The 11,991-nt window shown below is 44.7% G+C and overlaps 1 long non-coding RNA gene across 1 annotated transcript; it reads left to right on the plus strand.

The window, feature by feature from the left end:
* Positions 1-1,764: 1,764 nt before the first annotated feature.
* Positions 1,765-11,525, plus strand: LOC116184368 (uncharacterized). The gene is made up of 2 exons (XR_004149139.2): positions 1,765-1,929; positions 11,325-11,525. It is a non-coding gene; the product is annotated as an uncharacterized LOC116184368 (long non-coding RNA).
* The last annotated feature ends 466 nt before the right edge of the window (positions 11,526-11,991 follow it).

An 11,991-nucleotide genomic window follows, 5' to 3' on the forward strand; every position in this document is an offset into this window, starting at 1 on the left:
ATCCCACAGACCTGGAGCAAGTGCCCGTGGTCACTGCCAGGGAAAGCCACGAGCTGGAGTGGCCCCTCTCTGCAGAGGAAAGAGGGATTTAAGGTGGAGGCAGTGACTGGAAACCCAGCAGAGCTGATATCTGAGATTCTCTTTCTCCTCCTTAAACCATTGCAGTGTAATTAACGTGCAAACAGAAGGCCTGGGTAATTATTACATGGTTTTGTGGGTGTAAATTCAACATGTCCTTCCCATGCATCCACACAGTGAGGGATGACTTTTTCCTTTGAGTTTTTTATCTTTTACTCCCTGCTTTCAGTTTCTCCCTGGACTCAGCACAGCCAGTTAATTGTCACCAGAGTGGGAAATAGCTCTGAGCCCCAACAGCACCAGGGACTGGCACTGCCATCCTGGTTTGCAGGGAGGAGCAGTAGATCTGCACATATGTCAGAATCTGAGGTATTGATCATTCCAAGATTGTAGAAAGTCTCTGTCTGTCAGCCCCACTGCCAAAGCAGAAGCCATAATTGGTCTGTGCTGGTTTCCAGGTTGTTTATTCTGTTTATCTCTCACATGTTCTGCTGCCCTGCCCAGCTCTGTCCTGCAGGGCAGCGTGTGGGGCTCTGCCCTCAGTGGGATGTGACAAACATTAAATACCAGAAACTCCCTGGGCTGGATTTACAAGAACGTGCCAATATCTGTCACCTATGTTGGACAGTGTGTCCCCAGCCTGAACCAACAGAAAAATGCCAACACCACAGTGAAACATGGAGGGCATGAAGAAGAAGAAAAAGGACAAGACACACCACATTTCCTCCATCTTGTCCCCTTTCGACCCCTAATCTAGAATCCTAAAATTTCACTTTTGCACCTGTGCCACACTTAATTATTACTTCTATCAAACACTCAGAGCTTGTAATTCATGCTGTAAGATTGAAAACTCTTTTCCATGGACAGAGATCACAGCCAGTGTCTCTGGGGGCTCTGTCCAGGGGGGTTCCTGACCCCTGCCAGGGTCCCAGACCTGCCAGGGCAGCCAGAGGGAAGCCCTGGACTCCCACACACATAGACTGTGACCCAGCCCAAACCACAGGGAGGAGGATCAAAGGGCAGCTGATGGTTGTCACAAGGCTTCTGAGAAGCAACTTGTCCCCAGGCTTTGGTGGAGAGTGTGTCAGGGCAGCTCAGGCTGGAGATCAGGGCAAGGCTCTTCCCCAGAGGTGCTGGCACTGCCCAGGCTCCCCAGGGGATGGGCACATCCCCAAACCTGCCAGAGCTCCAGGAGCGTTGGGACAGCGCTGCCAGGGGTGCCCAGGTGGGGCTGTTGGGGGGTCTGTGCAGGGATGGGGCTGGGCTGGGGGGTCCTGTGGGTCCCTCCCAGCTCAGGACATTCCATGACTCTTTGGTGGTTCATGAGCTCCAAGGGGACACTCAAGCTAACAAATAAATCCCATATATAAGATTTATTTGAGGATTCTGAGGAACAGCAGCATTGTGTTTCTCTTCCCCAGAGCTATGGAGGCCAAAGCTTGTTGACCTAAAGCACCACTCTCTCTTACTCAAGTTAGCATAGAACAATGGTGCAAATGTCTCCTAAGGGCAGTCTTTTGAATTTTAAAATCTGACATATTGCACAAAGAGTTGTGAATTTCAGCTCATATTGATTTATTTATTGTAAGAAAATTTTCCATGGAATTACAGCTATTTCCCCTTTTTTTCTGGCCATGATAAGCTGAATTTTGCCACGGCCTGTGTTCGACTCTGAGCACAGGAACAAATCACCATGAATGTGGCTTGTTGGAACATTCCCACAGCCCAGGATGAAGGAGGTGGCTCCAAACAGCTTGGAATGTTGGTGTGCTCTGTGTTTGGGTAACAGAGCCGGGCAGACCTGTGCTGCTGTCTGAGCTGCAGAACAGATGACTCAGAAAAGACTCTCAAGTAAGTTATAAATTGTTTCCTGTCACCCGTGCTGCCGTCTCGCTCTGCTGTTCTGCTCCTTCTATTATGTTTATTTCCTTCCTCCTTCCCATTCCCTGTATAAAAACAAACTGAAAGTGCTTGTGCTGAAGGCACTCGTGCTGCTGCCCTGCTCAGAGTATTTTGAGCAGAATCCCCTGGGTTTGGGCTGCCCAGGTCCCACAAATCACCCGGTCAATAAAGCCCATGGCTGAGCAGTGCTTTTCTGCTGCTTGGATAAGGATGCTCTTGGAAGCAGTTTCATTTTTCAGTTTATCTTTTATTCCCCACGTGTGCCCTGTGTAGCATGACCTGCTCTGCTGAGAGTTCAACCTGTCTGTGCTTTTGGACCCTCCACCTCAAGAGCTGATGTTTTGTTCCAAGCCCAGCACCCAAACTCTGTTGGGTGTGCCCTTTTCATTCACACCCCTCCATGTGGGAAGCTGCAGGTCTGTGTTTGTGCCTGCAGAGATCCAGGTGTCCTCTGGAGCATCCCAGGAGTCTTGGCTTGCTCTTGGCATGTGTCTAAACACAACAGACTCGCTGTGGAAATAATGAGTCGTTTTGGGAGCAACAGAGGTGGAAGAGGTTATATTTTCCTTTCTCCTGTTTTCTCTCTTGAAGACCACTGGATCCATGCTGTCTCTGGGCTATAAAAGAAGATGAGTTGGAAATTGAGATATAGAAGAGAAAGCTCCAGGCCCTTCATGCTTCTAACAGGAAAAATATTTTCTTGTGCTGGAGTTTTCTGTGGTATCCCTGCAGGTTTTGGGGGTGCTCTGTGTATTTTGCAACCACAAGATTCCTTCAGCTGGTGGTGCTCTGGCCACAGGAGAAGGGTGTGGTTAAGATGTGGTGATTTCATGCCCCAACCTTGCCTTGTAGCAACAAGGCCCAGGTAATTTTTGCCTTTTTGTAGGTGCTTTTAGTCAGTCCAGGCTACTTCTCTAAATATAAAAATACATTTTCCTCAAAGCTCAGAGAAGTACAGGGATACTTTGATACAAAAAAAACCCAGATCTGGAGGGGAGCATCCTGAGGATCTGCCCTGCTGTCCACTTGTGGTCACCCCCCTGATGTGAGTGAAAAGGGAAAATGCCAATTAATTTTGTTTACTTGAACAGAATGAATGTTTTCCTGCATTTCTAAGAAGATACTTCATCTGGCTTTGAGCATTTTTTATTTGAACTTTAAAAATATTTTTCTGACATTTCTTTCAAAATCAAGAGGACATATGAAAGTGAATCTTTCTTCTGATCAGCTTCCACTTAATAAATGTGTATTTTTTCAAAGGGCTGATTATATCTAAGTTTTCTAATGAGCCCCATGGTCTGGACATGGCCAAGAAAAATGTCTGGTTTAAGGTACTGCTGGTTTTGGTTTCGTCTCATCTGTGGAATAAATGAAAAAGCAATTTTATAGGTGTTAGGATGGGATGGTGAAGAGAACAGGTGGAGAAAGAAAAAAGTTCCTTATACCAAATATTTTTTGCCAAAGATCTAAAAACACTCTCAGTCTTGTACAGCAGGGTTACATCCTGCTTGTGTAGCCAGTGCTGGATTTTCATCTGCCCTGATAAGTCTGAAAAATTACTTTTAATGTTTAGATGCTGCCATAATTTTTGCAGTTTTGGAATTTCATTCCGGCTTGGTCTAGATTTGAGCTTCCCCAAGGTTGTTGGGAGTCTGGGCTGGGCTAATTCCTGGGGAAGGAAGCAGAAGAGATCTCTTATTTCTGTGTTTTTTAAATGTAAGTTCAGAGCTCACTTGTGCGTTGCCTTGGCAAGTAACTGATAACAAAAGAGATTTGAGTTTGGATAAGATAAGAATCAAATTGAATATTTGTCCTGACCCAACAATGCACTTTATCTGTTCAGGAGATCCAAAGGGTTGCACTTGTTTCAAAAGAGTTTTTCTGTTTTCTCTATCTCCTAAACTTCTCTGTGCTGATGTTGGGCTCAAGCACTAAATCTAACAACAGTCACAAACCCCTTGGGATGACAGCAAATTTGTCTCTAAAATGTGGTGATAGTGAACTTTTCAATTCCTCCTTTATCATGGCTAAGTACCACAGGAGTTACAAACACCTCAAAGCCTCTGGGGATACTTTTACCACTTGTCAAGAAAGGGGTGACTCCCCAGAGCTGCTGATTTCAGAGGTGGCCCTGAGCTGAAATCTCAGTGCTGTCCCAGCTCCTGAACTTGCTGCAGCTGAGCCTGAAGCATTTCCCAGCCTGGGCAGGAGGCTGAAGTCAGGATAATCACCAGGTGCAGGGCAGCCCTGAGCAGGAATTGCACACCGAGTTCCCAGTGCATGCCCCTGAGCCTGCTGGCTCTGGGAGTGCCGGAGCCCACCCTGGGTTGTGTGGTGGAAAAGTCTCTCCTCCAACCCGAGCTTCCAAAGAAAGGCTCAGCAGTCTCTGTTGTTGGGTCTCAAGGCAGTTTATTGCAAGTTATCTAAAAGATTTTCTCCTCGGGCTGCTGTGGTTTGCTCACAGCTCAGGCAGAGGCACACACACACCCTGACATCCTCTCTGACCCCGACTGCTTCTTCTCTCCCCACCAGGGCTGCTGCTGTCTTTTATATGGTACATTACGTGTGACATGGTTACAGTTTTTCCCAATGCCTGTTACCTATATTAAATGGTGCTTTTCTATCTTTTATATGGTACATTACGTGTTACATGTTTACAGTTTTTCCCAATGCCTGTTACCTATATTAAATGGTGCTTTTCTATCTTTTATATGGTACATTATGTGTTACATGGTTACAGTTTTTCCCCAATGCCCATTACCTATATTAAATGGTGCTTTTCTACTCTAAACCAATCTGTGAGTGCCAACATCACCAAGAACATGGAGGTAAGGAAGAAGAAAGAGGGAGGACAGGGCAGGCCCAGATCCCAAATCCATCTTAAAACCTCTGACCCCCATGTACAAAACCAAAACCCACCTGTACACACTCAAAAATTCTTCCCTCTACTTTGTGACTACTTTACTATAATATCTAAACTTTTGTGACTTCTTGTTCTTCCTGCAAGGTTGGTAAATCCTTCCATGGCTCAAATACAAAATCACAGCTGTTTGCAGCTGCCTGCCAGGGTCTCAAATGCTTCTGACCGGGGTCTGGAACCTCCCAAAATGTCTGAGGGACATTTTGAGTTCCGACAGGGGAGTTGCACTTTATTCGCCTTGGACCGAAGCCTTCCTCTTCACAGAGGAGCCCTGAAATTCCTGTGTAATTCCATTAGCTCCAACCAGACCTACCTACTGCACACAGAATATATTTTTCTAACCTCCAGATCCTACTGAAAATGATGGTTAGGTCCCTCTCAGTGGGCACTTGTGCTGAGCAGAGACACAGTGACAGAAACAAGCCTTTTAAAAATGATTTATACAGCACTATCAGCAGGACTGGTGAAACTTAAGAAGTGCTAAGTGACAAGGGGTCTCTGGTTTTGCTTTTATTGTCTGAATCCCATAAACTGGAATTCAGGAACCTGGAGATATACCAGGAGGTTGCAGTAGACACTGAAATGGCTGGTTCTTCCCTGCCCCTTGATATTTATTTAGAAAGCACTAGAAAAAAATATTGCTTTTTCTGACAAACCTGCCAATAAATTTACTCAGTAGGCATAAATAATTAGTAGCATGGGGACATGACTGGCAGATGATAGTCTTGACATGTTTGTAAGCAACTCAAAATCCATTACCATGGGATCAAAATTGCATAAGAGTCTAAAAAAACCCCACTGAATCAGGGCCTAAAATCTAATATATCAACTTTGATAAGCTACCTAGTAATCAGCTACAAGAAAACTTGTCTTGCTCATGTTGTATTTCTAGCTGGCATAGAGACTGAAAATTAAAGAATTAGCATATTTGTGGCAAATAAAATATTATGCTTCCAAGCAAGTGACTGTTCTTATTTAATGCCCTGCTTTGTATTTAGAGTAGCTGCAGAGGCACATCCTATATGTGCTCAGTACAGCAGCTGGATGATGTGTTTGGAATAATTCATCAGAAAAATTCATGTCCGTGAATAATCTGCATTCAGATCATGACCTTTACCAAGCTGTGCTTTTTCCAGGGCTCAGAACTTCCAGCTAATTCTGGGGAGAAACAAGAGGAACACAGAGGAAGTGTTCTCTCATCTCCTCCATTCCAGTAGGATTCCTCATTTGGGAGCAGGGCAGGAAAGCCTCAGCCCCGGGCATTTTCTGAGTGTGTTGCTGGAGGTGGGGAAACAGTGTTTTAATTGCAGACAAGGGGTTTGGGGCAAGCTGAGCTGGGAGAGCTGTGTGGCTTTGCCAGGAAGGTGTCCCCTGAGTCCCCCTTGCTGTCCCCAAGCATGGACGAGGAGCAGGAATGCGTTGTTCAGAGCTGAGCTGGTGTGTGACATCTGCCCAAGGCACTCCTCTTGGGCCCTGGGAGAGGTCAGGCAGTGGGAGCAGCTCTCACCACCACTGCTGGTAGCTCTCACCTCTCGGGCTGGGCTGCAGAGTGAGTCCATGCAGGCACTGGGCAGTGCTGGAGGCGTCTCACCATCGCTGGATTCTGGGAAATGAGGCAGGGCAGTCTGTCCGGCTGATGCGAGTCACATCTGTTTATCCTCTGAAACATCTGGCTGCTCATCCCAGCACTCACCTGGGGGGAAAAGCCCTGATGAAGTGGCTCTCAGAGGGTGAGGGAGCTCTGCATGCTGACTGCAGTGCATTGGAGAGGAGAAACCCAGAACAACATCAGACCATGGACAGGGGCTCAGAGAACCTCCCGACAAGCGCTTGGAAGCCTTGGTAGGTTTTGCTCACTGTGCCAAAAACTACTAGGAAATAAAATAACCAGAAAGCAGCAGGGCTGTAAAGTATCAGGAGCAAAATCTGAGCTAGAGATTGCCATTTAGCAAATATTATATCTTGATACTGGATCACTCGGGTGTTAGTGATTTTTGGAGTGAACTTTAGCATTTTTAGTATGAAACATTTGAATTCTCCTTCATTTGCTTTCAACAATTTCACAGAGCTTTGTGCTGCACTCACACAGAAATGTCTTGTGAATTCTGCAATGGTTTTATTTACTTCTTGTGTTTAAGATGGTAAACAAATATTTTCTATAACTTGTTGCTGTGGGAGTAGGGCTCCCCTGGACATGTTCCTCAGATCCTCTGGATCATCCGGGTGAAGGATAAACCTCCCAGGCTGCCAGTCCTGTTATGTGGCTGGGGACACTGTGTTTAGCTCAGGAGACTTTTGTGGTTGGATTCACCAGGTCACCCAAGAAGCTGTTGCTCCTGCAAAACGAGCAGGAAAACTTGAGATTGGATTTGCTAGGCTGTAGTCCTGACTTTGATGTTCCCCCTCTGGATGAAAGCAATGACTCAGTTTCCTTGTCTGTAAAATGGAAGACCAGGGTTGTTTTCCCATTGTAAGAGTTTGAAGAGTGGATGAGAAGCTCAAAGCAGATGTTTTTCTGTAGGACACGTGCGTGAAGGAAGCTTGAAAGGGATCTGCATTCAGCATTGTGAGGTTTATTTGCTGTTTCAGCTTGTTTGTTCTTTCATCAGGCCATTGAACAATAGCTAATGAAAGGGGATGACCTTATTTATTTTTTTTCCAGGATATTGCTGCTCTTGTGTCTTTGAACCAATTAACACAGCAGCTTTGTGTGTGGAATGCAGCAGTACTGGGTCCTCCCTATTAGGACTTTGATGACTGCTGCAAAAGCAAAAATGTGGCTGAATGGAGCTTTCATTATTTCATTATTCTCTAAATTTATTTTAGGCTGCTAAAGAATTAATGTGAATAATTTTCCCATTTCACCATCTGCTTTAGACTCCATCTCAAAGGGTTCCCAATGAGCATTGCAGGCAAAACCCTTTAAAAATGATCCTCTCCATATTTCCCACACTCAGCAGACTGCTAATGTGGCCAATAGATCTAGGTGATGGGCCAGCATGATTTAGGGAGCATCATTAGGGTTATGATGAGCTATGCAACTGTCCTGTTTATTCACACTTAGCAATTTCCTCGCAGTGCCTTTTGTCTCAGGAAGCCTTTTTGCATTTTAGCTTTTGCAGAGGGAATAGAGCCAGAGATATTCAGTGGGTGAGACATCTACCTTGGGCTCAGGAGCACACGTTGCTCCTCTGTCTTGCATTTATTTCCCCTGTGGCTCAGGCTGGACATGCTGAGGAGCTCTGGGGAGCTCTCCATAACTGACCAGGGGGAAATGCACGTCTCCTGTTGAAGTTCAGAGGGTTACTCACAAAGAGGTTGCATGTCTTCACTGTCAAGTCTCTGTCTCTGTGTATTTCCCACTCCAATCTCCTGGGTCCACATTTTTTTTTTTTTAATTCAGCCTTTGCTACTGAGTTTGAGATCCACTAAAGCCTCTATTAAACATCTTTGCCATGATGCCTCTCAGGGCAGCCCACGACTGCCCTCCTTCCTTGTGGGCAGGGAGAGGAGGATGATCAGGACACTGAAATATTTAACCTGCCTGTCAAACAAAATTATTCATGGCAGGTGAGTGGCTGAGCAGCATTTTGCAAGGTTGCTGTGAATAATACATAGCATGGTGTCCCGGCTTGTAAGATAAGCATGGATTCTATTTGCCATCTGTTGGAGGTTGGGCAGTTTTCTTATCTCTCCCAAGAACAATGTCTCCCTCCAGGGAGATATCTTCTGTTAATGGCCATGGAATGACTCCCTGCATGACTGGGAAAGTTCCATCATCCCATGGTGAGATGCTCCACCCAGAGGGAGGAGCCAATCACCCCTACCTGCAGAAAATCAGCATTTTTGGGACACCAGAGCAGCCCTTCACTGGATTCCCAGAGGAGCAGCTTCTTCTCTGCTGGATCCCCAGGGGAAAACCAGGCCCATCTACTCCATCCCCAGACCTTCAGAGAAAACTCCACCCTTCTCCAGATCCCCGCTCCAGCAGCATTTCATCTGCCCCTCCAGGAGGAGCAGCCACCATTTACCTGGACTATTCCCAATTCCCTGACTCCTCAGGGTGTCAGGTCTCTGACCCTATCACTAGTTTTGTTTGTACTAATTACATTTTTTTATTATTTTTATTTTGTTTCTTTCCTAGTAAAGAACTGTTATTCCCATTCCCATATCTTTGCCTGAGAGCCTTTTAATTTTGAAATTGTGGTAATTTGGAGGGAGGGGGTTTACCTTTTCCATTTCACAGGAGGCTTTTGCCTTCCTTCACAGACTCCTGTCTTTTCAATCCAAGACACATGGTCAGTCGTGGCACAGGAGTATTGCTCTAACTTTAGAATAATCCCCACACCTGGAATAAAAATGGTGCACATCTTCCTCTGTCTCATTTCCTGTGCCAGGTGTGAAGGGATGCTTGGATGGTCAGGTGTGAGCAGCTGCAGCTCTGCCCTTTGGGGCCGTGGCTGCAGGGCAGGCAGAGGAGCAGAGCTGGCTCTGAGTCAGCCCATGCCCCTGGGATGAGCACACAGAGATTCATCAGCGTGGGCACAGCAGGATTGTAACGAGGTTACAGAGCTCTGGGCTGGCACCTAACTCATCTGCTGCCAGCCTGGGACCAGGGCAGATAAATGTGCAGCCACCCCTTGCTTTCCCCTGTAGGTTTTGTTGGCAGATGAACAGCCATGCACACAAATGTGCTCAGAGTTCTCCCCTAAGTATGATGTCATTCTGGTATTTTATATTCAGAGTAAAATTTTATAATGGCACTATTTCCTTCCTTCAAGCAAAAAAATTAGTTGAGCAGATCCTCTATTCTTATGGAAAGTTGAGTCTATTACTTTGCTGGGAATTGGATTTTATTTTATTTTTTTTTTAAATTCTTGAAAGGGACTACTTTCTCACACAAAATTTTGGCCGAAATACAGTTTTACAATGTTTTGCAATAGAATACATAAAGGACTCTCACTTTTGATTATACATAGAAAGTCTTAGCTTTATATTTTGAACTACTGGCATCATATAAATTAAAACAAACAAGACACATTCCAACATCTTTATTGGTATAAACTTTTATTTTCACTTGCTCTTTCCTCAGTTAACCTGCATTAGCTTTTTGCTCATCCTGGAAATCCACATGGTAATAAAAGGGAATAAAAATGTGCTTCAATCCCACAAAATCCATCACTTCATAAACACCCACACACCTCTCATGGTTTGAAAAGTGAATTTTGATCTCTGTTTTGTTGATGCTGACATAAATGAGTCGCAATAATCTTGGTGCAAACTCTGCAAGTCAAAGAGAGTTTGTCCATTGACTTAGAGACTTCGGCTCAAGCATTCTGATGGACAGAAAACAAAGAGATTGAGAGACCTGGCTGACCTGAAAGGTGCCCAATTCCAGGAGCAGTCCATGAGAGGTATCAGGAGACGATGGATGTGATGGACAGAGGGGTAAATAGAGTGGGTGTTACAGCTTTAATATATGGCTGCAAGGGTACTGGAGTGAGGCCTTTAATTTCACATTAGGATTCTTCTCGTATTTGTTAGATAGAACAATATTAACCTTTTGAATTTATTTAGAAACTCATTAGTGCTTTTTTCTATAGTCCATTCTTTTCCTGATTAGCTCTCCTCATTACAATTCAAATTTCTTTCTGCTACATTTACCACATTGTCCTGCTTTCTCTCATCTCTATTGTTACTCAGCTTAATTTATTAAAGCAATGAAAAAGGAAGGGGGGATCAGTTGACACAGCAACCTTCCAAGCCTTTGGTGTTGGAGGAGGAAGAGAGAAGAAGGGAAACACCAGGAAAAGGGTTGGGAGGATGTGGCAGCAGTTTCTATACAGGTGTGGATGTGAGCATGGTTCAGAGTGGAGCAGCAGATGAAAACCTTCTCTGGGCCTTAGTCCATGCCCAAAGGTGCCAGCAGGGCACTGAAGTGGCTACAGTGACATACCTGCAGTGACCAGTGACCCTGCAGCCTTGCAGGCCTGGACTTTCCTGCTTTCCCACTTCAGCCATTGCTCAAGCTCAGAGTTTTTTAAATGAAATATGAAATTCCCTCTGAGGGTTCAGCATCCTCATCCTGTCCTGGAAACATGCAGCTGATGCTCCTCTGGCATCCTGTACCTAAGGCTGTTTAAAAACTGTGGGTAAGCCTTTAGCAGCATTTCTTTTGTGCACTTTTCCTTGGGATCAAGGTAGAAGTTGGGAGCTGCTGTAATTCCTCTTGGCTTCCCTCAGCTCCAGTGGCATGTAAATTGATGCTCTGATAGGTTTTTTTCCTGAGAGACTTGAGCCTATCCCTGTTTTGGGGGAACTGGAATGGGGAGATGTTTAGATTCTTTTATGTATTTGCTGCCCTGATTTGCAAGCTATTTTTTATAGGTAACATAATTTTTTGTCCTGTTTTTCTTTCTTTTAGTCCGGCGCTCGTTTCTCAGCAGCCATGCTGCCACATCCCGCGTGCCTGTGATTAAAGCTGCATTCACTCCTGACAAGAGATGATTAAATGCAGCCAGATGATTTCAGCCATCCCAGCCCGTCGTGGTTCTCTGATTATTGGTGTGTTTGAACATCTCACAAATGTGAATGAATGTGTTTACGCAGCAGCTATCGTAAAGCAGGGAAGTGCCAGAGTGTTATATTTGAGGAACAGAGGGATTAACTCAGCAAAGGTTATATAAAGAGGTTTTGGCAGGGCCACAAAAAGAATCTACATTTCTGACTTTCTACTCCAATGCCTTAATCATAAAATCATCTTTTCTCTGAATACTTTTCTGTCTGTGGTAATTATAGTTTTGGCTGGGTTTATGTCCTTTATAAAAACCTGTCTTTCACACATCTTGTGAAATTGCAGAAAAGAAAAAAAGAGAAGATAAAACAATCATAATTTTCCAAGTGTGTAATTCTGGATTCCAGTGGAGACCTAAAACAAGTAAGGTAATTATTCCACTCAGTTCAGCACCATTTGGAGAATTAGGCTATTTTGTGAATTGTAGTTTTAGAATAAGACACATGGACTGGAAAAAGTTCAATGAGCAACATATAAAATAAAACAAATGCTTGCAAAAATCAGCTGAAAGAAAAGG

This window comes from Lonchura striata, chromosome 17, assembly GCF_046129695.1.
Source record: "Lonchura striata isolate bLonStr1 chromosome 17, bLonStr1.mat, whole genome shotgun sequence".
Taxonomy (NCBI): domain Eukaryota; kingdom Metazoa; phylum Chordata; class Aves; order Passeriformes; family Estrildidae; genus Lonchura; species Lonchura striata.